The sequence below is a fragment of the Elephas maximus genome, chromosome 25 (assembly GCF_024166365.1).
Source record: "Elephas maximus indicus isolate mEleMax1 chromosome 25, mEleMax1 primary haplotype, whole genome shotgun sequence".
Classification (NCBI taxonomy): Eukaryota; Metazoa; Chordata; class Mammalia; order Proboscidea; family Elephantidae; genus Elephas; species Elephas maximus.
The window spans coordinates 27,710,293-27,737,792 of record NC_064843.1 but is presented as its reverse complement, the minus strand read 5'-3'; positions in this window follow the sequence as shown (position 1 = coordinate 27,737,792).

Here is a 27,500-nt window from a genome sequence, read left to right as displayed (position 1 = left end):
CCCCAGATGCCACTCTTCAAATTGGGATGCAGAATGTTTTGTTAATAGATTTTATTATGCCAGTTGACTTAGATGTCCCCTGAAACCATGGTCCCCAGACCCCTGCCCCTGCTACGCTGGCTTTCGAAGCATTCGGTTTACTCAGGAAACTTATTTGCTTTTGGTTTAGTCCAGTTGTGCTGACCTTCCCTGTATTGTGTGCTGTCTTTCCCTTTACCTAAAGTAGTTCTTATCTACTATCTAATTAGTAAATGTCCCTCTCCCACTCTCCCTCTCTCCCCCCTCTCGTAACCACAAAAGAATGTTTTCTTTTCAGTTTAAACTATTTCTCAAGTTCTTAAAATAGTGGTCTTATACAATATTTGTCCTTTTGCAACTAATTTCGCTCAGCATGATGCCTTCCAGGTTCCTCCATGTTATGAAATGTTTCACAGATTCATCACTGTTCTTTATGGATGCGTAGTATTCCATTGTGTGACTATACCATTATTTATTTATCCATTCATCCATTGATGGGCACCTTGGTTGCTTCCATCTTTTTGCTATTTGTAAACAGTGCTGCAATAAACATGGGTGTGCATATATCTGTTCATGTAAAGGCTCTTATTTCTCTAGGATATATTCCAAGGAGAGGGATTGCTAGATCAGATGGTAGTTCTATTTCTAGCTTTTTAAGGAAGCGCCAAATCAATTTCCAAAGTGGTTGTACCATTTGACATTCCCACCAGCAGTCCATAAGTGTTCCAATCTCTCCATAGCCTCTCCAACATCTATTATTTTGTGTTTTTTGGATTAATGCCAGCCTTGTTGGAGTGAGATGAAATCTCATTGTAGTTTTGATCTGCATTTCTGTAATGGCTAATGATCGTGAACATTTCCTCACATACCTGTTAGCTACCTGAATGTCTTCTTTAGTGAAGTGTCTATTCATATCTTTTGCCCATTTTTCAATTGGGTTGTCTTTTTGCAGTTGAGTTTTTGCAGTATCATGTAGATTTTAGAGATCAGGTGCTGATCAGAAATGTCATAGCTAAAAACTTTTTCCCAGTCTGTAGGTAGTCTTTTTACTCTTTTGGTGAAGTCTTTGGATGAGCATAGGTGTTTGATTTTTAGGAGCTCCCAGTTACCTAGTTTTTCTTCTACATTTTTTATAATGTTTTGTATACTGTTTATGCCATGTATTAGGGCTCCTAACATTGTCCCTATGTTTTCTTCCATGATCTTTATCGTTTTAGATTTTATATTTAGGTCTTTGATCCATTTTGAGTTAGTTTCTGTGCATGGAGTGAGGTATGGGTCTTGTTTCATTTTTTTGCAGATGGATATCCAGTTATGCCAGCACCATTTATTAAAAAGACTGTCTTTTCCCCACTTAACTGTTTTTGGGCCTTTGTCAAATATCAACTGCTCATATGTGGATGAATTTATGTCTGGATTCTCAATTCTGTTCCATCGGTCCGTGTATCTGTTGTTGTACCTGTACCAGGCTGTTAAGACTACTGTGGTGGTATAATAGGTTCTAAAATGAGGTAAAGTAAGGCCTCCCACTTTATTCTTCTTTTTCAGTAATGCCTTATTTATTTGGGGCTTCTTTCCCTTCCATATGAAATTGGTGATTTGTTTCTCCAAGAATGTCCTTGGGATTTGGATCGGAATTGCATTAAATGTATAGATTGCTTTTGGTAGAATAGACATTTTTATAATGTTAAGTCTTCCCATCCACGAGCAAGGTGTGTTCTACTTACGTAAGTCTGTTGGTTTCTTGCAGAACTGTACTGTAGTTTTCTTTGTATAAGTCTTTTACATCTCTGGTAAGATTTATTCCTAAGTGTTTTATCTTCTTGGTGGGTACTGTCAATGGCATTGATTTGGTGATTTCCTCTTCGATGTTCGTTTCGTTGGTGTAGAGGAATCCAACTGATTTTTGTGTGTTTATCTTGTATCCTGATACTCTGCTGAACTCTTTTACTAATTTCAGTCGTTTTCTGGAGGATTCCTTAGGGTTTTCTGTGTATAAGATTATGTCATCTGCAAATAGAGATACTTTTACTTCTTCCTTGACAATCTGGATGCCTTTTATTTCTTTATCGAGCCTAATTGCTCTGGCTAGAACTTCCAGCACAATGTTGAATAAGAGTGGTGATAAAGAGCATCCTTGTCTGGTTCCCGATCTCAACGGGAATGTTTTCAGGCTCTCTCCATTTAGGGTGATGTTGGCTGTTGGCCTTGTATAAATGCCCTTTATTATGTTGAGGAATTTTCCTTCTATTCCTATTTTGCTGAGAGTTTTTATCATGAATGAGTATTGAACTTTGTCAAATGCCTTTTCTGCATCAATTGATAAAACCACATGATTCTTGTCTTTTGTTTTTTTATGTGGTGGATTACATTAATTGTTTTTCTGATGTTGAACCATCCCTGCATACCTGGTATGAATCGCACTTGGTCATGGTGAATTATTTTTTTGATACGTTGTTGAATTCTATTGGCTAGGATTTTATTTGAGGATTTTTGCATCTACATTCATGAGGGATATAGGTCTATAATTCTTTTCTTGTGGTGTCTTTACCTGGTTTTGGTATCAGGGATATGGTGGCTTCATAGAATAAGTTAGGTAGTATTCCATCCTTTTTTATGCTCTGAAATACCGTTAGTAGTAGTGGTGTTAACTCTTCTTTGAAAGTTTGGTAGAACTCTGCAGTGAAGCCCTCTGGAACAGGGCTTTTTTTTTTTTTTTTGGGAGTTTTTTGATTACCTTTTCAATCTCTTTTGTTATGGGTCTATTTAGTTGTTCTACCTTTGTTTGTGTTAGTTTAGGTAGGTAGTGTGTTTCCAGGAATTCATCCATTTGTTCTCGGTTTTCAAATTTGTTTGAGTATAGTTTTTCATAGTAATCTGATATGATTCTTTTAATTTCAGTTGGATCTGTTGTAATATCGCCCATCTCATTTCTTATTCGGGTTATTTGCTTCCTCTCCTGTTTTTCTTTTGTCAGTTTGGCCAGTGGTTTATCAATTTTGTTGATTTTTTAAAAAAACCAGCTTTTGGTCTTACTAATTCTTCAATTGTTTTTCTGTTTTCTATTTCATGCAGTTCAGCTCTAATTTTTATTATTAGTTTTCTTCTGGTGCCTGTGGGTTTCTTTTGTTGCTCTCTTTGTATTTGTTCAAGTTGTAGGGATAATTCTTTGATTTTGGCCCTTTCTCCTTTTTGGATGTGTGCATTTATTGATATAAATTGGCCTCTGAGCACCCCTTTTGCTGTGTCCCAAAGGTTCTGATAGGAAGTGTTTTCATTCTCATTGGATTCTCTGAATTTCATTATTCCATCCTTAATGTCTTCTATAATCCAGTCTTTTTTGAGCAGGGTATTGTTCACTTTCCAAGTGTTTGATTTCTTTTCCCTGCTTTTCCTGTTATTGATTTCCACTTTTATGGCCTCATGGTCAGAGAAGATGCTTTGTAATATTTCAATGTTTTGGATTCTGCTAAGGGTTGCTTTATGACCTAATATGTGATCTATTCTAGAGAATGTTCCATGTGCACTAGAAGAGAAAGTATACTTGGTTGCTGTTGGTGGAGTGTTCTGCATATGTCTACTAGGTCAAGTTGGTTGATTGTGTAATTTAGATCTTCCGTGTCTTTATTGAGCTTCTTTCTGGATGTCGTGTCATTCACCAAAAGTGGTGTGTTGAAGTCTCTTACTATTATCGTGGAGCCGTCAATCTCACTTTTCAATGCTGATAGAGTTTGTTTTATGTATCTTGCAGCCCTGTCATTGGGTGTATAAATATTTGATATGGTTATATCTTCTTGGTGTATTGTCCCTTTAATCATTATATAGTGTCCTTCCCTATCCTTTCTGATGGATTTAACTTTAAAGTCTATTTTGTCAGAAATTAATGTTGCCACTCCTGTTCTTTTTTGATTGTTGTTTGCTTGATATATTTTTTTCCATCCTTTGTGTTTTAGTTTGTTTTTGTCTCTAAGTCTAAGGTGTGTCTCTTGTAGGTAGCATATAGATGGATCTTATTTTTTAATCCATTCTGCCACTCTCTGTCTCTTTATTGGTGCATTTAGTCCATTGACACTCAGGGTAATTATGGATAGGTATGAATTTGGTGCTGTCATTTTGATGTCTTTTTTTGTGTGTTGACAGTTTCTTTTTCCCACTTGATTTTACATGCTGAGTAGATTTTCTTTATGTATTGTCCTTTCCTCATATTTGTTGTTGTTGATTTTGTTTCTGCTGAATCTGTATTTTTCCCTTGTATTTTATTTTGATGAGTAGGATAGTTGTCTCCTTTGTGGTTACCTTATTATTTACCCCTATTATTCTAAATTTAAAACTAACTTTTATTTCTTTGTATCGCTGTTATCTTCCTCTACATATGGAAGTTGTATGATTACGTTTCTTAGCCCCTCTTTATTATTTTAATATTGTCTTCTTCTATATAATATCATCGCTGTTACCCTGTGTTGGGCCTTTTTTTTTTAATCTTTGTTTTTTTGAATTTCCCTGTCTGGGTTGACTTCTGGTTGCTCTGCCCAGTGTTCCAGTCTTGGTTCGATACCTGATATTATTGATCTCCTAACCAAAGAACTCCCTTTCGTATTTCTTGTAGTTTTGGTTTGGTTTTTACAAATTCCCTCAACTTGTGTGTATCTGGAAATGTCTTAATTTCACCTTCATATTTAAGAGACAGTTTTGATGGATATATGATTCTTGGCAGGCAATTTTTTTCCTTCAGTTTTTTAAATATGTCATCCCATTGTCTTCTTGACTGCATGGTTTCTGCCGAGTAGTCCGAGCTTATTCTTATTGGCTCTCCTTTGTAGGTGACTTTTTGTTAATCCCTCGCTGGTCTTATAATTGTCTCTTTATCTTTGGTTTTGGCAAGCTTGATTATAATATGTCCTGGTGAAGTTCTTTTAAGATCTACCTTATGTGGCATTCGATGAGCATCTTGGATAGATATCTTCTCATCTTTCACAATATCAGGGAAGTTTTCTGCCAACAAATCTTAAACAATTTTCTCTGTTTTTTCTGTTATCCCTCCCTGTTCTGGCACTCCAATCACTCGTAGGTTATTTCTCTTGATAGAGTCCCACATGATTCTTAAGGTTTCTTCATTTTTTTTAATTCTTTTATCTGATTTTTCTTCAAATATATTAGTGCCAAGTGATTTATCTTCGAGTTTAGGAATTCTAGCTTCTACTTGCTCAATTCTGCTCCTCTGACTTTCTACTGAGTTATCTAATTCTGTAATTTTATTGTTAATCTTCTGAATTTCTGATTGCTGTCTGTCTATGGATTTTCCAGCTTATTAAACTTTTCGTTATGTTCCTGAATAATCTTTCTAATTTCTTCAGTTGCTTTATCTGTGTGTTCCTTGGCTTGTTGTGCATATTGCCTCATTTCCTTCCTGATGTCTTGAAGGGTTCTGTATATTAAACTTTTGTATTCTGCATGTCATAATTCCAGGAATGCACTTTCATCTAGAAGATTCCTGGTTTCTTTGTTTGGAGAGCCCGTTGAGGTGATCATGGTCTGTTTCTTTATGTGACTTGATACTGACTGTCGTCGCCGAGGCATCTGTAAGTTATTGTATTAGTTTATGCTTGGTTACTGTGTCGTAGCTGCTTGCTTTGTTTTGTTTTGTTATACCCCTATGGGTTGCTCGAGTGAGCTAGCTTGATTATTTTTGCCTTTGGAGCTCTGGTGTCCTGTCCCCAGCTGGCTAGAGCTGTTATCAGGTATATCAGTCTAGGAGTCCATTCAGTTTTCTTGTATGAATTCAGTTCAGGTTTCCAGGTAGCTGATCATCAAGTGTGTTGTATAGGCTCTATCCTGCAGTCTTAGAGGGGCAGGGGTGATTGGCCTATATACTGGTATCTGATTGCAGCAGGGGGTCACGCTCTGAACAAGGCTGGGGGCTGAGAACTGACCCCCAAGTGTCTCTGAGGAAAATGCGTCTCTGTTCCCCAGAGCATGCTGGTGGATGGGTTCTGCAGAGGGACCATGGGCACCCAGAGTTTTTGGTTGTAAGGGCTGGGAGGTACCAGTTATCTTTGGACCCCTGTCGTGGGTGGCTGGATGACCTGAGTGTAGCTACCAGTCCTTAGGTCCCTGATGTGGGTAGGTGAGGACATTGTTTAATAGGCAAAACAATGTCAAATGTCAAAAACCCACCTCTCCACCGCACAGCTGAAATGGTTAGAGTCTGCCAACAAGGGCCTGTTCTCCTGAAATAGGCCCACACAGGTCCATGCAGAAGGGAAAGGTGCTCAAGGTCCATGGATGGTTTATGCCTGGACAGGAGTGGCTTCTGTCCTGAGCTCCCCCAGTTAATGGAACTAGCAAATTATCTTTTCCCCCCAGTTGCAAATTTTTTTCTTCCCCAAGGCTGGGAGGATGGCTCTAGGTGCTCACCACGGTCTATCTCAGCCCCAGGGATTCAGCCGCTGAAGCCAGCTTGGGGGTGGGGGGGGGGGGTGTGCAGTAAAATATACGCAAGTACTTAGCTTTTGCCTGGAGCGCCATTCTCCTCAGGTTCCGGAGGTGCGAGTGGGCTGTGTGGCTGGCTGCTTCTCCCTGAGGAAACTGCGGCTGAATGCTAGGTCCAGCCCACTGCCGCCACTGCCACTGCTGCCCTGGGAATGGTACCTGAGGGCTCCCTGTGATTCAGGTCCGGTAACTCCTCTCCGCTTCTGAATGGCCTCTTCCTCCCCTTGCCCCGTCGTTCATTGTCTAAGCTTGCCTTTGATGCTCAGGGCTCCCAGCTTGTCACAAGTATACTCCTTTCACTTGTTTTTCCGGTCTTTGTTGTAAAGAGGGCTCGACGGAAGCGTCGGTCTGTTCTCCCGTCTTGGCTCCACCTCAATTACATTTATTTTTGTTTTTATGTTCACATTGTTATTCAGTGGGTCCTTAATAGTACAGCATAGTGGCCTGGATCTGTGCTGACTGGTCTGTGCCTTTCCTGTAATAGTTGTTAAATATTTTTGAATGCTGTTTTTAATCTTGTGCATGTATCCTTTCATATTTAAAAACAGAACAGTTGCAAAGAGAATACTGATGCTTTTAGAACCTGTATTTTCTGGATAATGAAAAAGAAAAAAAAAAAAAGGTTGCTGTTGAGTTGATTCCAACTCATGGTGACCCCATATGTGTCAGAGTGGAACTGTGCTCCATAGGGTTTTCAATGGCTGTGGCTGTTTGGAAGCAGATCTCCAGGCCTTTCTTCTGAGGAGCCTCTGGGTGAATTCAAACCAGCAACCTTTCAATTAGAAGCTGAGTTTTAACCATTTGTGCTACCCAGGGACCCCTGCTTTTCATTTTCATGAACCTTTCTTCCCTCTATTCTCTCAGTTTGGTTCATGAACACGGCAGTTCTATCTATTTCGTGCTTTAGCATTCTTCTTCTGCAGATACATTCACAAGAAGTCATTTTGGTTCAGAGCCTAGTGATGAAGAAGACCCAGGGGCCTAAGTGCTGATTACCGTTCTAATTTGCAATTACACAGTGATTTTTCACTCTGCTTATTGAATCCTGGCTTTCCCCTGTTTGAGTTGGAGAGTTAGAAGGATGTGATTTGATTGAAGTCTTATAAGCTGTGATTATCATAAGAATTTGGCATATTAAATTGAATTGGGAAGTATTGGGCAACAGATGTGAATTATTTCCTTCCATTTCTCACTCCTCCACAACTGCGTATTTACTGTTTATAGCTGACCTTGCACAGACAAGTGAAATGACTTATACTAATGCCTTTGAAATGGAAACTGTTGAGACACCTGAGTGGCCTCTTTAAACTCAAGATGCAAATAGACTGTTTTTTTTTTTTTTTTTTCCACTGTGGAGGCAGCAAGTAGCTGAGACATTATCCCTGGAGTCTGGCAGTCTTTGATTCAAATCCTCTAGGCCTCCCAGCAACCCTACTGTGGTTCTTGATGAAGGTTTTTTGTTTTCTTATTTCCTTAATGTATTATTTTGAAAAACTTAAAACAAGAAAAATTTAAAAGAGTGGAGCACTGAATACCCATGTACCCTTCACTTTGCTTCACCTGTTGTTGTGGGGTGCTGTCCTGTCGATTATGACTCACAGTGACCCTGTAGGGCAAAGTTAAACCACCCCATAGGGTTTCCTAGGCTGTAATCTTTCCTGGAGCAGATCGAGCTGATGGGTTCGAACAGCTGAGTACTTAACCATCGCGCCACCAGGAATCCAGAGCTTCACCTAGCACCTCGAATATGTTAACGTGTTACCATATTTAATTTCTGTCTCTGTATCTATATACATTTTTTTTTTTCTGAATCAGTTGAAAGTTGCACACGTGCGAGCCCTAAAAGACTGCAGCATATAGCTCCTAAGAACCAGGACATTCTCCTACAGAACCGCAATATCATTATCATACCCAAGAAATTGAGTGTTCATACCATAATATTATTTAATATTCCATACTCATATTTCTCCGGTTGTCCCCAAAATATCTTTTATAATTTTTTTTCTTTTGACTCAGGTTCCAACCAAGAATCACATGTTGCATGTGGTTGCCATGTTTCCCTGGTGTCTTTAAATTTAGATTCTAGAACTGTCCCCCTTTTTTTAATTTTAGTTTTATTTTTCTGTCTTTCATGACACTGACATTTTTGGGGCCAGGCCACTCGTCTTGCATATTGTCACATGATCTGGATTTGTCTGATTGTTTCCTCATGATTAGATTTAGATTGTACATTTTTGGCAAGAAGACAAGCTACATAGGTGATGTGTTGATGAAAGATTTTGCTTGGAAAAGGAAAAAAGCACATCAGCCGTGAGTCGCACATGCGCCACACACAGCGCATGGAAGAACTTGGGTCCAGGGCCAAGTGAGTGGCGGAGATAATTTACAGAGCAGGAATGTTGGAGTTGCCAGAGGTACCTCTCTTCTCCCTCTTCTGACATCTAAACCCAACCTAAGGCTTTGAGGGCTTTCACATCTCCCTCTCTCCAACCCAGACTACCTTTCTAAACCTAGTCCTGAAAACGCAACTGTTTATTTCATCTCAGAGGTGTCTCAAAGGTCCCTTACACTCAACATGTCCAACACTCAACGCTGAGTCTTCACACCAGCCCACTCCCCAAGCTTGATCCTTCTCTAGAGTCCCCCATTTCCATGAATGGCACTACCAGCCATTAAGTTACACAGCCAGAAAACTGGGAGCCATTCTTGATGCTTGCTTCTCTTTCCCTCCTCCTATTGCCAGTCTGGAGCCCCTGAGTGGTATAAATGGTTAATGTGCTCAGCTAATAACTGAAAGATTAGAAGTTTGAGTCCACCCAGAGATGCTTTGGAAGAAAAGCCTGGTGATCTACTTCCGAAAAATCAGCCATTGAAAACCCTGTGGAGCATAGTTCTGCTCTGACACACATGGGGATGCCATGAGTCAGAGTCGACTGGAGGCAACTGGTTATGGCCAGGCCGTCACCAAGTCCTGTTGATTTGACCCCCAAACAACTAGTAAATCTTTGCACTCTCTCCATCTTCTCCGTTACTAGCAGAATGAATGATTAGCTTTTAGGGGCCTAGGGAGAATTCCAAAGGACATGTGTGTCCGTGTAAATGTAAAAGAATTCATTCCATAGTCTCTTATAGTCTTGGTAAGTTTGATAAAATGTTATCTATTTTATCTGCTCAGTCTGACTTCAAAAATCCATGGGGAAATTTTTATTTCAAAGCAGTTCCTATATTTAAACTTTTTGAAAAGGAAGAACAGCCAGTGTTTCTCCCATCTTTCCATTATGTCTTGAGCCATCTAAGCTCCGAGGGTGGCCAAGGCAGCAAATGAAGTGAGAGGCCATTGATATGCAAATATGGTCATTAAGATTGGAGGCCACACCCCAGAGCTTGGTCTCAGTTCTTTCCAAGTCAAAGCCAATTTGCATTAAAAAAAAAAAAAAACCACGAATCTCCCAAACTTGAAATTAGTCTCCAAAGCTATACAAATGCATAGAAATTAAACTATTAAAAAAAATCCAGTTTTCAGTATAACACATTGCTATTTTTTTGGAGAGAGCTGGCTTTCCTCTTAACAATGAGATTCTGTCTGGCTTGTGAAAGGGGTATTGGGTTGTTAAGGATGGACACTCTTGACCTTGGACTGACCTCTGTAGATTGCCTGGAACTTGGACATACCAAGCAGGTAAAGTAGTCAGTACTGGAGATATTGTTACCATTTTGAGTTATGGAAACCGAGACTCAGCGAGGTCACATGATACATTCAAGACTAAAGACCTGAGTCTTCAGATTCCAAGTACTGGGCTCATTTCTCAACACTGTCTTCTTAAGAGCAAAATTCTCTAATGGGTTATGATGCTCTTTAGAAGAGACAAGACTGCCAATGCTCCTCATGCCCCTCTACCCATTAGATTTCACAGAAAAGAGGCAAAGCAAATTCCTGCCAGGTAACAGCAAGACTGGGGGATGGACCCTCTTTATCTGTCCTGCGGCCTAAATCTGCTTTCACACAAAAGCCCCAAAGTGCCGTAAAATCATTTTACTGGCTGGATGGCAGGTCACAATTGATGACTTGGGAGGCAGAGGAACAGAGCCTCTGAGATGATCTTGGGAAAATGGGATGTGGCTGCTGAAGCCCACAGCCTGGCTCCCCCACAAACCCCAACCCTGGTAGCCAAGGCCGTCTCCCACTGCTGATGGACGATGGGCCAGTGGCTCCAGCTCCTATGGACAGCCCTGATTTATGCTTTGAACCTCAGTCATCAGCCCTTAGGAGTAGAATTTTGTCCTTTGATTCAATTTATTCCATGCTTCTCTGCAACCACTGCTCACTATCTTTCCTGTCTTCAGCAAATGACTCCTCTAACCCTCAGTTTCCCCTTCTGTGAAAATAGACCCCACCTCATAGAGTTCTTGTGGGCATCAAATGAGATAGTGTAATGTGAAATGCTTAGCTCAGTGCCTGGCATGTAGCACTTAAATAATAATAATAAAAAAGGTAGTTATTAATTTCTGAGTAACTTAGAAAAGAGAATATCTCTGGGGACACTGAGTGGGGACATTACATAGGGACAATGCACGGGGTCACTGGATGGGGACACTGAGTGGGGGCAGTGCGTGGAGATACTGCAGGATGCTGCATGGGGATTCTGAATGGGAATGCTGCTTAGGGAAGCTTTGGGGCAAATAGCTTCAGGGGAGATGACAGACGAAGAATGTGGGTCAGGCTTGTGCTTCTCTAGAGGAGGGAAGGCTGGGTTCTCTAGAGAAGCGAAATCAGTGAATCGTCTATATATCTATATGTATATATAGAGAGAGAGATAGAGAGAGAGAGAGTGAGATTCATATCAAGGAAATGGCTCAAGCGGTTGTAGAGGCTAGGAAGTTCCAAGTCCATGGGTCAGGCTGGAGGCTTCTCCTGACTCATGTAGCTGCAGGGGCTGGTGAACCCCAGATCAGCAGGTCAGACAACGTGTCTCTGGCTCACAGGCTGCGGGAGCTGTTGAATCCCAAGATCGTCAGGTAAGCTGTCAGGCCACTGGCTCATAGACTACAGAGGCAGATGAATCCCAAGATTGGCAGGTAAGCTGCTAGCTTAAGTCCCCAGAACTGGAGGTCAGATGAACAGGAGCCAGCTGTAGGATCCAGGGGGAGCAAAAACCTGCAAACCTTGCCAGAAAGTCCACCTATATTGGATGCAGGCCACACCCCCAAGGAAACTCCTTTCAACTGATTGGCTCCTCATGGCAGCCTCAATGTAATCTCATCATGGAGAGGATTAGATTGTATCAGATCTCATTGTGGAGGTGATTGCATCATTACATAACTGCCAGACTACGTCATAACTGCCAAACCACTGAGAATCATGGCCCAGTCAAGTTGACACACAACCGTAACCATCACACAAACTTTTTGCAAAACTTGTTTTTTTTTTTTTTTTGCAAAAATTTGAAAAGGGAAAACTAGAGGACAACTTCTGGTGTTTTATAGACATTCTTCTCTCATGGTAACATACTCATACCTTCATGCCTTTGCACAAGCTGTTTTCTCTGCCTGGGGTGTCATTCCTCTCTTCTCTGTTGTGATTGACTAGTCATCCATTAATACCCAGCTCACGTAACATCTCTCCTCTGGAGCCTTGTCAGCATTACCTGGGCTGTGAGCCAGCCTCTCCCGTGTGCTGTCACAGCCCTTCGTGACTACACTTATGCTTGCATTGGTCATGCTGCATTGTCATTTTATATTTATGAATCTCTCTCCTTCATTCCATTCTGCTCCTTGAGGGCAGGTTCAGTGTCTGACTCCAATCTCTGTCCCCAGCATCCAGTCAAATCGGCTGTATGACTGTGTGGCGAAGGTTCTGATTGAGAACCTCAGGCTGGCCCTCTTGAGCCTCAGTCTTCCTTAGCATCTCCTCCTCCCTCCTCTACCCCCTGCCTTGTGTTACTCATGGCCAAGCTGGGCTGGGAGCTTTAATCTTACTGTAGCCCTAGTTTTGGGCTGAGGAAGGTCTGCGTTAGAATATTAGACAAATACACATTGCCCTACTCGGAATCTCCTGCCCCTATGATGGATATTCGTCAGTTTTGGCCACTCAGCATCTAGCCCCTCTTCTTTAGAACACTTGATTTCCTCTGGAAGGATCATAATGAAATCCTTTTGTAACTCTTCTATGGCCTAGGCATTGTTCTTAACACTTTGGGTTTATTAACTAATTTAATCCTCATAACAACCTTATATTATTATCTCCATTTTAAAATGAACCAAAAGAGGCAAAGGAAGGTTAAGTAACTTGCCCAGGGTCACACAGCAGTGAGTAGCAGATCCAGAGTTTGAACCCAGGTAGTCTGGCTCATTAATACCACACGCAAGCAAAATTTTGCTGAAGATCATTCAAAAACGGCTGCAGTAGTATACCGACAGGGAACGGCCAGAAATTCAGGCCAGTCTCAGAACAGGACGTGGAACCAGGGATATCATTGCTGATGTCAGATGGATCCTGGCTGAAAGCAGAGAATACCAGAAGGATGTTCACCTGTGTTTTATTGACTATGCAAAGGCATTCGACTGTGTGGATTATAACAAATTATGGATAACATTGGGAAGAATGGGAATTCCAGAACACTTAATTGTGCTCATGAGGAAGCTTTATGTAGATCAAGAGGCAGTTGTTTGGACAGAACAAGGGGATACCAATTGGTTTAAAGTCAGGAAAGGTGTGCGTCAGGGTTGTATTCTTTCACCATACCTATTCAACCTGTATACTGAGCAAATAATCCGAGAAGCTGGACTATATGAAGAAGAATGGGGCATCAGGATTGGAGGAAGACTCATTAACAACCTGCATTATGCAGATGACACAACCTTGCTTGCTGAAAGTGAAGAGGACTTGAAGCACTTACTAATGAAGATCAAAGACCACAGCCTTCAGTATGGATTGCACTTCAACATAAAGGAAACAAAAATCCTCATGACTGGACCAATGAGCAACATCATGATAAACGGAGAAAAGATTGAAGTTGTCAAGGATTTCATTTTAATTGGATCCGCAATCAACAGCCATGAAAGCTGCAGTCAAGAAATCAAAAGACACATTGCATTGGGTAAATCTGCTGCAAAGGACCTCTTTAAAGTGTCGAAGAGCAAAGATGTTACCTTGAAGACTAAGGTGCGCCTGACCCAAGCCATGGTATTTTCAATCGCATCATATGCATGTGAAAGCTGGACAATGAATAGGAAGACTGAAGAAGAATTGATGCCTTTGAATTGTGGCGTTGGCAAAGAATATTGAGTATACCATGGACTGCCAAAAGAATGAGCAAATCTATCGTGAAAGAAGTACAACCAGAATGCTCCTTAGAGGCAAGGATGGCGAGACTGCATCTTACAGACCTTGGACATGTTGTCAGGAGGGATCAGTCCCTGGAGGAGGACATCATGCTTGGCAGAGTACAGGGTCAGCAGAAAAGAGGAAGACCCTCAATGAAGTGGATTGACACAGTGGCTGCAACAATGAACTTAAGCATAACAATGATTGTGAGGATGTCTCAGAACCGGGCAGTGTTTCGTTCTGTTGTGCATAGGGTCCCTATGAGTTGGAACCGACTCGACGGCACCTAACAACAACAACAACAGTCTGGCTCTAGAACCCATGATCTTCACCACCACGGTGTGCAGACTTAGGCTACTCTTGTTCCACAAAGTCAAAGGGTCCCTATAGCTCCTTCAGTCAAATCCTACTTCTCACATCCCTGGAGCCAAAGGGTGGGCAGGCAACCTAAATTAGCTAAGCAGAATCTTCCTGTAGGACTTGAAACTGAGAGGATGTGAGGTCTGGAGCTGCAGCAGCCATCTTGAGACCGTGATTTTTTTGCTGGGGAAGATAGCTGGGAGGGGAAGGTGAGTAGAGCTGAGCAGGGAGTTAGTGAGAGATAGACTCTGACTGTATTAAACCCTACTGCTGCTGTAACAAATTACCACAAATTTAGTGGCTTAAAACGCACAGATTTATTATGTCATAGTTCTGGAGGTCAGATGTCCAAAATGAATTTCACTGGGCTGAAACCAAGGAGTCAGTGGGGTCACACTCCTTCAGGAGGCTTTAGGGGAGAATCAGTTTCTTTGCCTTTTCCAGCATCTAGTTAGAGCTGTATTCCTTATATTCCTTTCTCACGGCTCCTTCTTCCGGCTTCAAAGCCAGCAATATTTGTTTCCTGCAGCTGCTGTAACAAAGTACCACAGACTTGGTGGCTTAGAAGAACAGAAATTTATTCTCACAGTTCTGGGGCTAAAAGTTGGAAATCAAGATGTTGGCAGAGCCATGCTCTCCGAAGGCTTTAGAGGAAGAACCTGCCTTGCCTCTTCTCAGCTTTTGGTGGCTGCTGGTGTTCCTTCGCTTGTAGATGCATCCCTCCAATCTCTGCCTCCATCATTATATGACATTCTCCCTGTGTGTCCCTCTCTCTACTCCTCTTCTTAGAAGATTGTCCGTCATATTGGATTAGGACCCACCTTAATCCAGTATGACCTCGTTTTAACAATAGATATATCTTAGATGGTGGCTTGCAAGCTTTTAATACCCCAGATGCTACACATCAGAGTAGGATATTGAACATTTTCTTTATGAACTATGTTATACCTGTTGACCTAGATGCCACAGAGACAATGGTCCCCAGCCCTCAGCCCCAGTTACTTGATCCATCAAGGTGTTTGGATGTGTCTAGGAAGCTTCTATGACTTTGCCTTGGTCAAGTTCTGGTGACTTCCACTATATCGTGTGTTGTCTTTCCCTTCACCAGAATTATCGTTTAACTACTATCTAGTTAGTGATTTCCTCTCCCCAACCCTCCCCTCCCTCATAACTATCAAAGATTGTTTCTTTCTGTGAGTAAACCTTTTCTTGTTTTTTTTATAGTGATGATCTCATGATATTTGTCCTTTTGTGATTGACTTATTTCACTCACATATTCCCCTCCAGATTCATCCATGTTGTGAGATATTTCTCGGATTCATCACTGTGCTTTATCGTTGGATAGTACTCCATTGTGTGTCTGTACCGTAGTTTGGTTATCCATTCATTTGTTGATGGGCACTTAGGTTGTTTCCATCTTTTTGCTGTTGTGAACAATGCTGCAGTGAACATGGGTGTGTATATGTCTGTTCATGTGATGGCTCTTATTTCTCTAGGATATATTCCTAGGAGTGGGATTACTGGATTGTATGGTATTTCCATCTTTTTAAGGAGGCGCCATATCATTTTCCATTCCCACCAGCAGTGCATAAGGGTTTCAGTCTCCCCACAACCTCTCCAATATTTGTTATTTTCTGTTTTTTAATTTTTATTAGTGCTGTTTATGTCAGCATGAGATGGCATATTATTGTTATTTTGGTTTGCCTTTCTCTAATGGCTAATGATCAAGAGTATTTCCTCATGTCTATTAGCTGCCTGAATGTCTTCTTTTGTGAAGTGTCTGTTCACATCCTTTGCCCATTTTTAATTGGATTATTTGTCTTTTTGTTGTTGAGATTTTAAAGTTTCTTATAGATTTTAGAGATTAGACCCTTGTTGGATATGTTGTAGCCAAATTTTTTTCCCCCAGTCTGTAGGTTCCCGTTTTACTCTTTTGGTGAAGTCTTTTGATGACCATAAGTGTTTAATTTTTAGGAGTTCCTAGTTATCTAGTTTCTCTTTTTGTGTTTGTGCATTATTAGTTATGGTTTGTATTCTTTTTATGCCATGTTTTAGGGCCCCTAGCATTGTCCCTATTTTTTCTTCCATGATGTTTATCGTTTTAGGTTTTATATTTAGGTCTTTGATCCATTTTGAGTTAATTTTTCTCTACGGTGTGAGGTATAGGTCCTGTTTTATTTTTTTTTTTTTACAGATGGACATTCATTTTTGCCAGCACCATTTGTTATAAAGAATCTTTTCCCCATTTAATGGACTTTGGTCCTTTGTCAAAGATCAGCTGACTATAGGTGGAAGGATTTAAGTCTTCATTATGAATTATGTTCCATCAGTCTATGTGTCTGTTGTTGTACCAGTACCACCATGTTTTGACTACCGTGCCTGTATGGTAGGTTCTGAGATCAGGTAGTGTGAGACCTCTTACTTTATTCTTTTTCTTCAATAATGTTTTGCTTATCCTGGGCCTCTTTCCTTTTTTGTATAACATTGATGATTAGCTTTTCTATCTTGTTAAAGAATGCTTTTGTTATTGAGATTGGGATTGTATTATATCTGTAGATTGCTTTGGGTGGAATTGACATTTCTACAATATTTGAGTCTTCCTATCCCTGAGCATGGTCTGTTTTTTCATTTATGTAGATCTCTTTTGGTTTCTTGCTGTGCGTTTGTGTAGCTTTCTTTGTATAGGTCTTTTTCGTCCCTGATTAGATTTATTCCTAAATATTTCATCTTTCTAGGGGCTATTGTAAACGGTATTTGTCTTAGTCATCTAGTGCTGCTATAACAGAAATACCACAAGTAGGTGGCTTTAACAAAGAGAAATTTATTCTCTCACAGTTGAGTAGGCTACAAGTCCAAATTCAGGACGTCAGCTCCAGGGGAAGGCTTTCTCTCTCTCTTGAGTCTGGAGGAAGATACCTTGTCATCAATCTTCCCGTGGTCGAGGAGCTACTGAGGTGCAGGGACTTCAGGTCCAAAGGACACACTGCTCCTGGTGCTGCTTTCTCGGTAGTATGAGGTCCCCAACTCCCTGCTTCCTTCCCTTTCCTTTTCTTTATCTCTTGAGAGATAAAAGGTGGTGCAGGCCACACCCCAGGGAAACTCCCTTTACCTTGGATCAGGGCAGTGACCTGAGTAAGGGTGGGGTTACAATCCCACCCTAATCCTTTCAACATAAAATTACAATCACAAAATGGAGGACAACCACACAATACTGGGAATCATGGCCTAACCAAGTTGATACACATGTTTTTTGGGGGACTTAATTAAATACATGACAGTATTGTTTTCTTGATTTCCTTTTCGAAGTTCTCTTTATTGGTGTATAGGAATGCAACTGATTTTTGTATGTTGATCTTGTATCCTGCTAGTCTGCATAATCTTTCTATTAGTTCCAGTAGTTTTCTTTTGGAATATTTGGGGTTCTCTTTGTATAGTATATCATCTGCAAATAGGGATAGTTTTACTTCTTCCTTACCAATTTGGATGCACTTTATTTCTTTTTCTTGCCTTGTTGCTCTAGGTAGGACTTCCAGCACAATATTAAATAGGATTGATAATAAAGGGCATCCTTGCCTTGTTCCTGTTCTCAGGGTATGTATTTTTTTTTTTTTTTTTTTAACTACATGATATGCTGTGTTATAGATGTGTGATAACCTCTTAAACCACTTTCCTTTCGAGGAGTTTTTGGTTGTTCCGAATCTTTGCTTCTAGAAAACATGGCAGTGAAAATCCTTCTATGAGTGTGTGTATATATATATATATATATATTGCATATAGTTGTAAGTTTACCTGCAGGATAAATTCCTAAAAGTAAAATTGCTAGGTCTTATCTCTTTAATCCTCACAAAAATCCTATGAAGTAGACACCATTATTATTTCCATTTAATATATGGGTAAATAGAGATACTAAGAGGCTAAGTAAATTATCCAGTGAATTACTTACTGATGGAGATAGGATTAATAACAACTGTGCTCAGCAATGTGGAGACTACAAGGATATTGAGAATCTGAGTATTCTAGGGACTCTGGACTTCTTGATATTAGAAAGGATTTCTAGTTTCTTTGCTCAGGATTATATGATAATCTACATCTACAGCTCTATTAATCAGGATAGGTCAGTTTATACTGCTGTACCACATCAATCCTCAAATCTTGCAAAGTCTGATGGAGCCTGTGGGCACTCTCCTCCATCTGGTGACTCAAGGTCTAATCTCTCTGATTACTGCCATTTAAAGACCTAATTTCCAAGTTCTCTGCAGCAGGGAAAGAAAGAAAGAAGGAAGGAAAAAAGAAGGAAGGAAGAAAGGGAAAGAAGAAAGAAAGGGCTGTGTCAATGACCTCAGAGATGTTGGGAACATGGTTCTGGGGGTGCACCAAGCTGAGGAATATATAATTTCTTTCTCTTGCACTTGGCTGTCTGGGTGGGTGGGTAGAGAAAGATGATGGTTGGACTGGTCCAAGCTTGGAGATCTGTTGAGTAGACTGAGTGCAAAAATAAAGAGGTACATGTTGAAGCATTGGCAAGAGAGTGGAGATAATGATGCTCCATGGGTCCAGGCTGAAAAGGGAAGAAGGTAAAGCGGCAGTAGTGGTGGTAATGGATTTGGAGAAATGTAGAAGGGGGTCCATGAATAAGGAGTGTCAATGAAGTCAAGGAAAGGTATTTTGGGAATAAGGAATGGAGTGAGAAAGAGGAACGTAGGCAAATGTTATTGAAATTAAAAAGAACCTGTAGGAAACCCTGGTGGCGTAATGGTTAAGAGCTATGGCTGCTAACCAAATGTTGGCAGTTCAAATCCACCAGGTGCTCCTTGGAAACTCTATACAGGAGTTCTACTCAGTCCTATAAGGTCACTATGAGTTGGAATTGGCTTGACGGCAATGGGTTTGGCTTTTGTTTTTTTGGTAGGGTTCGATAGATCTTTTATAAGAATATTGAATTCTTCCAAGATTCTGGCAGTAGGGCTAAAGATAACCCAACTGTAGAGGCATGAGGCTCAAAGTAGAGAGGACATTTTCACATAGGTGGAAACATAATGATCTGCCGAACTGTTGACATTAGTTATTTGTTGAGGGGAGAGGGATATTATTGGCTATTTATACACATCTGTATTAATTGGCTTGTTGACAAGAATGACTAGAATTGCTTTTGTAGTTTGAAAACAAATCTACTAAAGTCTAGAAAAAAATGAAGACAAGGAGAAAAATTAAAAAAGAAAATTGATAGTCTGGAAGAAGCTCTGGATACATACTATAAGTGCCCTATAAATGCTAATTATCAACATTATTATTATCCTAGTTAATGGCAACACTATCCACGCTAGCACAGACTCTCACTGTCTTCTAATTGCATCCCTGATGCTGCCTTTCTTCCATTTCCTGCCTCCCATGCTGCTGATGGGTAAGTAAGCTTTCTTGCCTTTTGCTTGCTTCGGTATGCTTCTTAATTAGTTGGATTCCTGTATCATGTAGTGATAAGATCCCACTGTTTGGATTTGGGCTTAAGGGAAGAGAGGAGACCCCACTTAGGTCCCATAAAAAAAAAAAAAGGTCCCATAGCAGCTGCTTAATCAACTTTTGCAAGTATTCTGGTTACGAGCAGATTATCCAATAGACAAGGTAAGCATGGTGCTTACCTTGCTTACCAGATCATCTATACTAACTTGTATGAACAATTTCAGATAAGTTTCACCACATCAAAGAAATTGAAGTGAAATTATTCACTAGATTGGTAAGTAAGCACAAGTAAACCCATACTTTCCTTGTGTATTGGATAACCCACCCCTGCTTAAATGTAAACCAGAATCAGGGATGAACTGTCCAATAGGCAAGGTAAGCACCTTGCTTACCAGATCATCTGTAATGAACAATTTCACTACAGATTAGTAAGCACAAGTAAGCCTGTGCTTACCTTGCTCCCTGGGTCATCTGCCCTTGTCAGGGATTGTAAATTTTTGAAAAGAAGTTGTAATTCTGTAGGAAGGTGCTGTGGGGCAGGAAGAAAGACAGATGCCAGCCATACCTAAAAGAAGAGTATGATATGGTGAAAAAAAGGTTTATTGAATAACCTGCCCCCTTGCCTTTAAACCATCAGGGTATGCCTGGTGATGACATGGATGATCACAACTAGAACAACTGATTATCTGGGGTGGACGATCCACATCCATAGGTATACCCCACCTGTTGTGGGCATGGAATATCACAAGCGAGCCATGGGGAGCCTATAGACACATTGTCTGTTATCTGTTTTTTCATTTATGTAGATCTCTTTTGGTTTCTTGCTGTAGTGTTTTGTTCTGGCAGAAATATGCTCAACTTGAACCCTCTTACCCTTATAGTGATTGGTCTAACAGAGGACATGTGGCCTCCACCAGACTGAGTCCAGCACAACTAGATGGTGCTTGGCTACCACTGCCGACTGCTCTGACAGGGATCACAATAGACAGTCCTGGACAGAGCTGGAGAAAAATGTAGAACAAAATTCAAACTCAAAATAAAAAATAAAAAAGACCAGACTTATTGGTCTGACAGGAACTAGAGAAACCCCAAGAATATGGCCTGTGGACACCCTTTTAACTCAGTACTGAAGTCACTCCTGAGGTTCACCCTTCAGTCAAAGATTAGGCAGGCCTATAAAACAAACAATAACACATGTAGTTCGACCATGTATATGAGACTAAATGGGACAAAGATGAGAAGGCAGGAGGGGACAGAAAAAGCTGGATGAATGGAAATGGGGAACCCAAGGTTGAGAAGGGGAGAGTGTTGATATGTTGCAGGGTTGGCAACCAATGTCACAAAACAATATGTATTTAATGAGAAACTAATTTGCTCTGTAAATTTCACCTAAAACCAAAACCAAAACAAAACAGCAAAAAAATCTGTTGCCATTGAGTCTATTCCAACTCATAGCAACCCTATAGGACAGAGTAGAACAGCCCCATGGGGATTCCAAGGAGCAGCTGGTGGATTCGAATGCTGACCTTTTTAGTTAGCAGCCATAGCACGCCGTAGCTCTTAACTACTGTGCCACCAGGGCTCCATAGCACAAACATATAAAATAAAATAAATAAATAAAAGAGGACATGGAGCTCAGCTCTGGCAAGTGAGAGAAAAAGGATGTTTGCAGGGGCTTCAGGGAAACTTTATCTCCCTGATGAGATAGAGCAACCTTTTAGTGGCCATTCTCTTTCTTCCTGCTTTGTGCATTATCTTTTAAGGATGTGATGGCTTGTTGCTGAGGCAGCCATCTTGATATCATGAGAGCAGACTGAGGATGGCAGAGTGGAAGGATCCAGGAATCCAGGTTCTTGATGACATTGTTCAGCCATTCCGCTCTCCTAACCTACTTCTGGACTTCTTGTTTAGTAAACAGTACATGTTCTTATGGTTTAAGCCTTTATTAGTTGGGTTTTCTATTACCTGCAGCTGAAAGCATTCCCAACTGGTACAATATTGTAGATTGTGCTGGATGCTAGAGTATGGAGCTGAACCAGATACATCACCTGTCTTCAGGGAGCTCATAGTCCAGTGGAGGAGAACCTAGTGGGAGCTGTATCAGGGCATGAGCAAAGTACGTTGATAGTATTGAGCTAGAAGGAGGTGTTGGTAGGGAAGTGTCAGGTGCCTGGCCTGTGGGACACCCATGCATCCCATATTCCCACCCTCATGTCCCATCGTTCTGTCCCAGCAGACTCCAGGGACATGGGCCATGATCACCAGGAACTGAGTAGCTCTCTCTCTTGAAGGCAGATGCTTCCTTTTCAGAGAAGCTTTCAGATTACACTGGGGCTACAAATTAACACATTATTTAGGCCATTTCTGGGCCATAATTTTATCTTCCTCTTAGCTACTTACTGCATGCAAATTTTCTACCCTATGCAAATCACTCACTTTATGCAAATCACCTACTGTATGTTCCCAAGCCCCAGCACCTGCGCCAGGCGGAATCGGATTATTCAGGCCTTGGAGTGTTGAAGTGCAAAGGCTTAACTCAAGGCACCTCTCAGGGGACAGTTGAGCATTGGATGACAGGGACAGCAGCCTCTGTAAGCAGCCTGCTTCCCTCACAGGGTGTGCTGAACTCTGCTGCCACTCCCACACCTTCTTCCCCAGCTACCTGCAGGCCCCTTCCAGGTAGTAATGACTATTTGGAGTAAATATTTTGATGTGAGTGGAATGATTAAATCTTGGCTGGCTCAGCACAGAACCTTCAGGCAATCAGATTTCCCAATAGTGCAGGCAAGTGGATCAGTGTGCCTGGCTGGGCTCAGTTAGGTGCCATAGGAAGCCTGTTTCTCTAAGGTAGGCTTCCTGGGGGAGGGTGTGAAGCAGTGACTGCTTAACCTTGGATGCACAATAGAATCTTTAAAATATACTCATGCCTGGGGTCTCACCCTCAGGGATTCTGACTTAGTTGATCCAGAGGGCAGTGCAGGCATGGGTGTTTTAAAAAAGCTTCCCAAGCGATTCAAAGGTGCAGCCAGGGTTGAGATCACGGCCTCAGACCAGGTCATTCCCGCTCAACCCCTTGCTGAGAATTTGCCTTTCCACCCAGATATACTGAATCAGGAAAACACTGGTGGTGTAGTGGTTAAGAGCTACCGCTGCTAACCAAAAGGTCGGGAGTTCGAATCCACCAGGCTCTCCTTGGAAACTGTATGGGACAGTTCTACTCTGTCCTATAGGGTCGCTATGAGTTGGAATCAACTTGACAGCAAGGGTTTTTTTTTTTTTTTAAATACTGAATTAGAGTCTACATTTTAACAAGATCCCCAGGTGGCTCTTATGTATGATAAATTCTGAGAACCACTGCTCTACTAGTAAGGAGTTCTGGTGGTGGGCGCAGTGGTTAAAGCGATCAACTCCTAACCAGAAGGTCGGCGGTTTGAAACCACCAGCAGCTCCACGGGAGAAAGATGTGGCAGTCCGCTTCCGTAGAGATTTACAGCCTTGGAAACCGTATGGGGTGGCTACGAGTGAGAATTGACTCGAAGGCAGTGGCCGGGCTCTACTAGTGGTTCTCAGAATTAGTCTCTAACCAGAGCATTAGCATCGCCTGGGAACCTGTTAGAACTGCAAATTCTCAGCAGGGGTTTGAACTGGAAGGAGCAGGTTCAAAGCCCTGTTGAGGCACATGGGCTGGGACAGCAGGGAGGCTTCTGAATGGCTCTGGCTCTGTGGATGACTTGCTGTGTGACCCTGGGCAAGTCACTTTCCCTCTCTGGATCTCCGCTGTAGAGTGGTCCAGTCTTGGACCCTTCCTTCTGGGACACAGCCGGAGGTAGAACCTGGCGTGGGACCTGGGGTAGATGCTAATAAAGTCAACTAAAACAATAACATAATAGTGGGTTTAAAAACAGCTTTATTGAGTTATAATCGACATACAATAAGCGAAGTATTTAAAATGTATAATTCGGTGGGTTTTGACATATATATACACCTGTAAAACCATCACAACAATCCAGATAATGAACACATCTATCACTGGCAAAAGTTTCCTTGTGACCCTTTATAATCTCTGCCCCCTCTTCTTGCCCCCCCCCATTTCCAGGCAATCACTGATTTATTTTCTGGGACTCGCCATAGATTATTTTGCATTTTTCTAGACTTTTCTATAAATGGAATCTCACAGCATGCATCCTTTTTTGTCTGGCTTATTCAATCATCCTAATTATTTGGATATTCAGCCATGTTGCATGTATCAGTTGTTCCTTTTTATTGCTAAGTAGTATTCCTCTGTGTGGACGCACCTCAGTTTGTTTATCCATTTATCTGTTGACGGTCATTTGGGTTGTTTCCAGTCTTTGCTATTATGCACGAACTGGCTGTGCACATTTGTGCACATTTTTAAGTTTATAAAGCGCATCCACACACATGATCTCCTAATTCTCATGACAACCCTGCATGGCAGGCTGCTGGATTCTCAGATTATAATGAGGGAACTGAAGCGTGATATGCTGTCAAGCCATGTGCGAACCATGTAGGAAGGGACTGGGCCTACCTTGTTTACTGCCATGTTTCCAGGGGCCAGGCACAGCGGTCTCAACACATGTTTCTCTCTGGAATCAGTGGCTGAATAAATGAGGAGTGAAGGATTTGCCTGAGGTTGCCCAGTGGGGTCTAGAAGCCTGGTCACTTCTCTTCATGCACAGAGCTTGTATTTAGCTCTGAGAAAAACAGTATCATCTCTGCAGCTGCTTCCAGAATGAGGCCACAGCGCCTGGAGTTGCCTTGGGTGTGATCGGAGGTGGAGTGAGACCTGCCGATCAAGACAGCCTGTAGGCTGAACCTCACAAGCTGACACTTGGTGAATAAATCAATGGAAAACTGATGCAACAGGAGCCTGGCTCTGACCAGATGGAGTGCACAGAACATATGGAAGGTGCTTTAGGCGTCTAAGCCCCAGACCCAGGCTCCTGACTCCCAGCTCAGGCCTCTTTCCCCTAACCTTTTCTGCCTGGTAAAGCCCTTTTGTGCCTCTCCGAGTTGTGAGCAGCTTGTGGTATGCCTATGTGCACGTGTGCATGCACCCACGCGTGTGTGTCTGTGTATGTGAGGGTGTGATGCTTTGCAAACCATAACCTGCTGAGCAGGCAGGGGAGTTGCTATGATACCTTAGGCTTGTGTGTCTGTGTTCACACAGCTGAGCTATAATGCAAGGAGCAAAAGCACATCTTAATACAGGGAAATCTTTACCCAGGGCACTGACCCCTGAGTCCTTTTCTGCTTCCGCTATGTTAGCTGGTGGCCCCGGCATAGAGGATCACATCATTGGTCCCCTCCATGGACACTATGCGGGAAAGACTCCAGCAACTTTGCTCCATAACCTCTAATTTAAATACTCCAACTCTCACAGAAGATATTGTTGGTCTCATTTTATTGATGAAGAAACTCTGGCTCAGAAAAGAAAGTGACTCATCCAGAATCTCTCAGCTAGAGAGTAGCAGTGATGCATCTGGAAGCCAGGGTTCCTGCCTCCAAGTAATACACCAGTTGGTCACTCCTGTTGTTGTTGTTAGCTGCCGTCGAGTCGGTTCTGACTCATAGCGACCCTATGCACAACAGAATGAAACACTGCCCGGTCCTGTGCCATCCTTAAAATCGTTATGCTTGAGCTCATTGTTGCAGCCACTGTGTCAATCCACCTCGTTGAGGGTCTCCCTCTTTTCCGCTGACCCTGTACTCTGCCAAGCTTGATGTCCTTCTCCAGGGACTGATCCCTCCTGACGACATGTCCAAAGTATGTAAGATGCAGTCTCTCCATCCTTGCCTCTAAGGAGCATTCTGGCCACACTTTTCCAAGACAGATTTGTTCGTTCTTTTGGCAGCCCATGGTATATTCAGTGTTCTTCGCCAGCAACACAATTCAAAGGTGTCAACTCTTCTTCGGTCTTCCTTATTCATTGTCCAGCTTTCACATGCATATGATGCGATTGAAAATACCATGGCTTGGGTCAGGCGCACCTTAGTCTTCAAGGTGACATCTTTGCTCTTCGACACTTTGAAGAGGTCTTTTGCAGCAGATTTACCCAATGCAATGCATCTCTTTTTTTCTTGACTGCAGCTTCCATGGCTGTTGATTGTGGATCCAAGTAAAATGAAATCCTTGACAACTTTAGGCTTTTCTCCGTTTATCATGATGTTGCTCATTGATCCAATTGTGGTCACTCCTAAGTTACCATTTATTTTTTCTAGGATCTAAACCCTGCCACAGTCACCCCACTCATGGTCCCAAATTGGAGGACTCACACATTACAATCCCGCTGCTCAAGCTATTACTCTGACCCTCTGTAGGTAGAAAATCTGGAGCTCTGCCTCGCACCACCAAGGACATGCAGAAGGCACAGCACCACCTGAGGGGCCAAGCCAGGTGACCAGGAAAAGCCTCCCATTGGCTCAATGAGCCCGTTCATGAAAAGAGGAGAGCTGCCTGCCAGAGGAAGGGCCCTTGTTAGTGGCATCGGTAGGGAGATATGGGGGTAGAGGCTGTACCAGCTGACACTGTCAGAGGGGGTGACATCAAAATGACTGTCTATAAATTTTTTGTGCAGTGCTTTAGCAGAAATTTATTATTTTTTATAAAAATATCCCTGTAGTTATAGCAATAAATTTTTTTTTTTTCTGGGTAAGCCCAGCTTACATGTACCAATTTATCTACAAAGCTAAAACTCTAATTTACTTTTTGAGAGCCCTGGTGGCAAAGTGGTTAAGAGCTCAGATGCTAACCAAAAAGTTCTGCAGGTTGAATCCACCAGTTGCTCTTTGAAAACCCTATGGGGCAGTTCTACTCTGTCCTGTAGTGTGGCTATGAGTCCGAATTGACTCAATTGCAATGAATTTGGTTGGTTTTTTTTTTTAATGTCCTCCAGTCAGAGCTGTCATTATTACCCAATTACAGTGACACTTTGAATCATGTGGCTTCTGAACGTGCTGTTGTTTTCATTGCTGCTGGTGTTTTTATAGTTGCTGATGTTGTCACATTTTCTGGTGATTTGTGGTGGTTGGTATTCGTGAACCTGCGTCAGTAACTTCCTGAGAATGAAGTAGTAATTAAAGGAAGAGAGTGATATACGGGAATCGTGATTTACAAGTAACATTAATGTAAAAAACATTACTAAAGATTCCGTATCTTAAGGGTCTGGTTTGGGAGGAGGTCCGTGGCGGGGGGATGACACTGTGTGTTACCACACTGGGTGACACCAACACTAGTGACAACACTGCTCTTTGGCAGCAAGTGGTCCTGTTACTGGTTTGGGGCTCAGAATGGAGTGAATTAAAGAAAGCCTTGCAAGTGGATGGACTTGGCATCTAACAGACCACAGTTCAAATCCAGGCACTGCTTCTTTGTGTGATCTTGGGAAAGTCTCTTCATGCATCCGAGTTCACATTTCTTGTTTATAAAATGAGGGTGATAGCCACATCTGCTGTTGGGCATTTTGGTGAGGATCATGTATGATAATGAATGCAGTGCACCTATAACAGTGTCTGGCTCAGAGTAGGTGCTTGCCGTGTGTTAGGTTCTTTCCCCTCCCATTTTCCCTTTCTTTATTTCCTTTGGCACAGAAGACATAGGTTGGAATTTTTAGAAAGCTTGTTACTGCATAGCAAACAGGACACGAAGGACATAATCACAGAGAAGGCAAAATGGGGATTATTGATTTCATTCTTTAATGTTAAAAAAAATTAAGCTTCTAAAAGAGCCTTTCAATCAAGCATATTGTGTGCTTCTAAAAACCCCAGCAGGGTGAGTACCGTGCCTGCTGTTCCATTCCACGTTGTAAATCTGTGTCTGCTGGTTTGTTCCTAG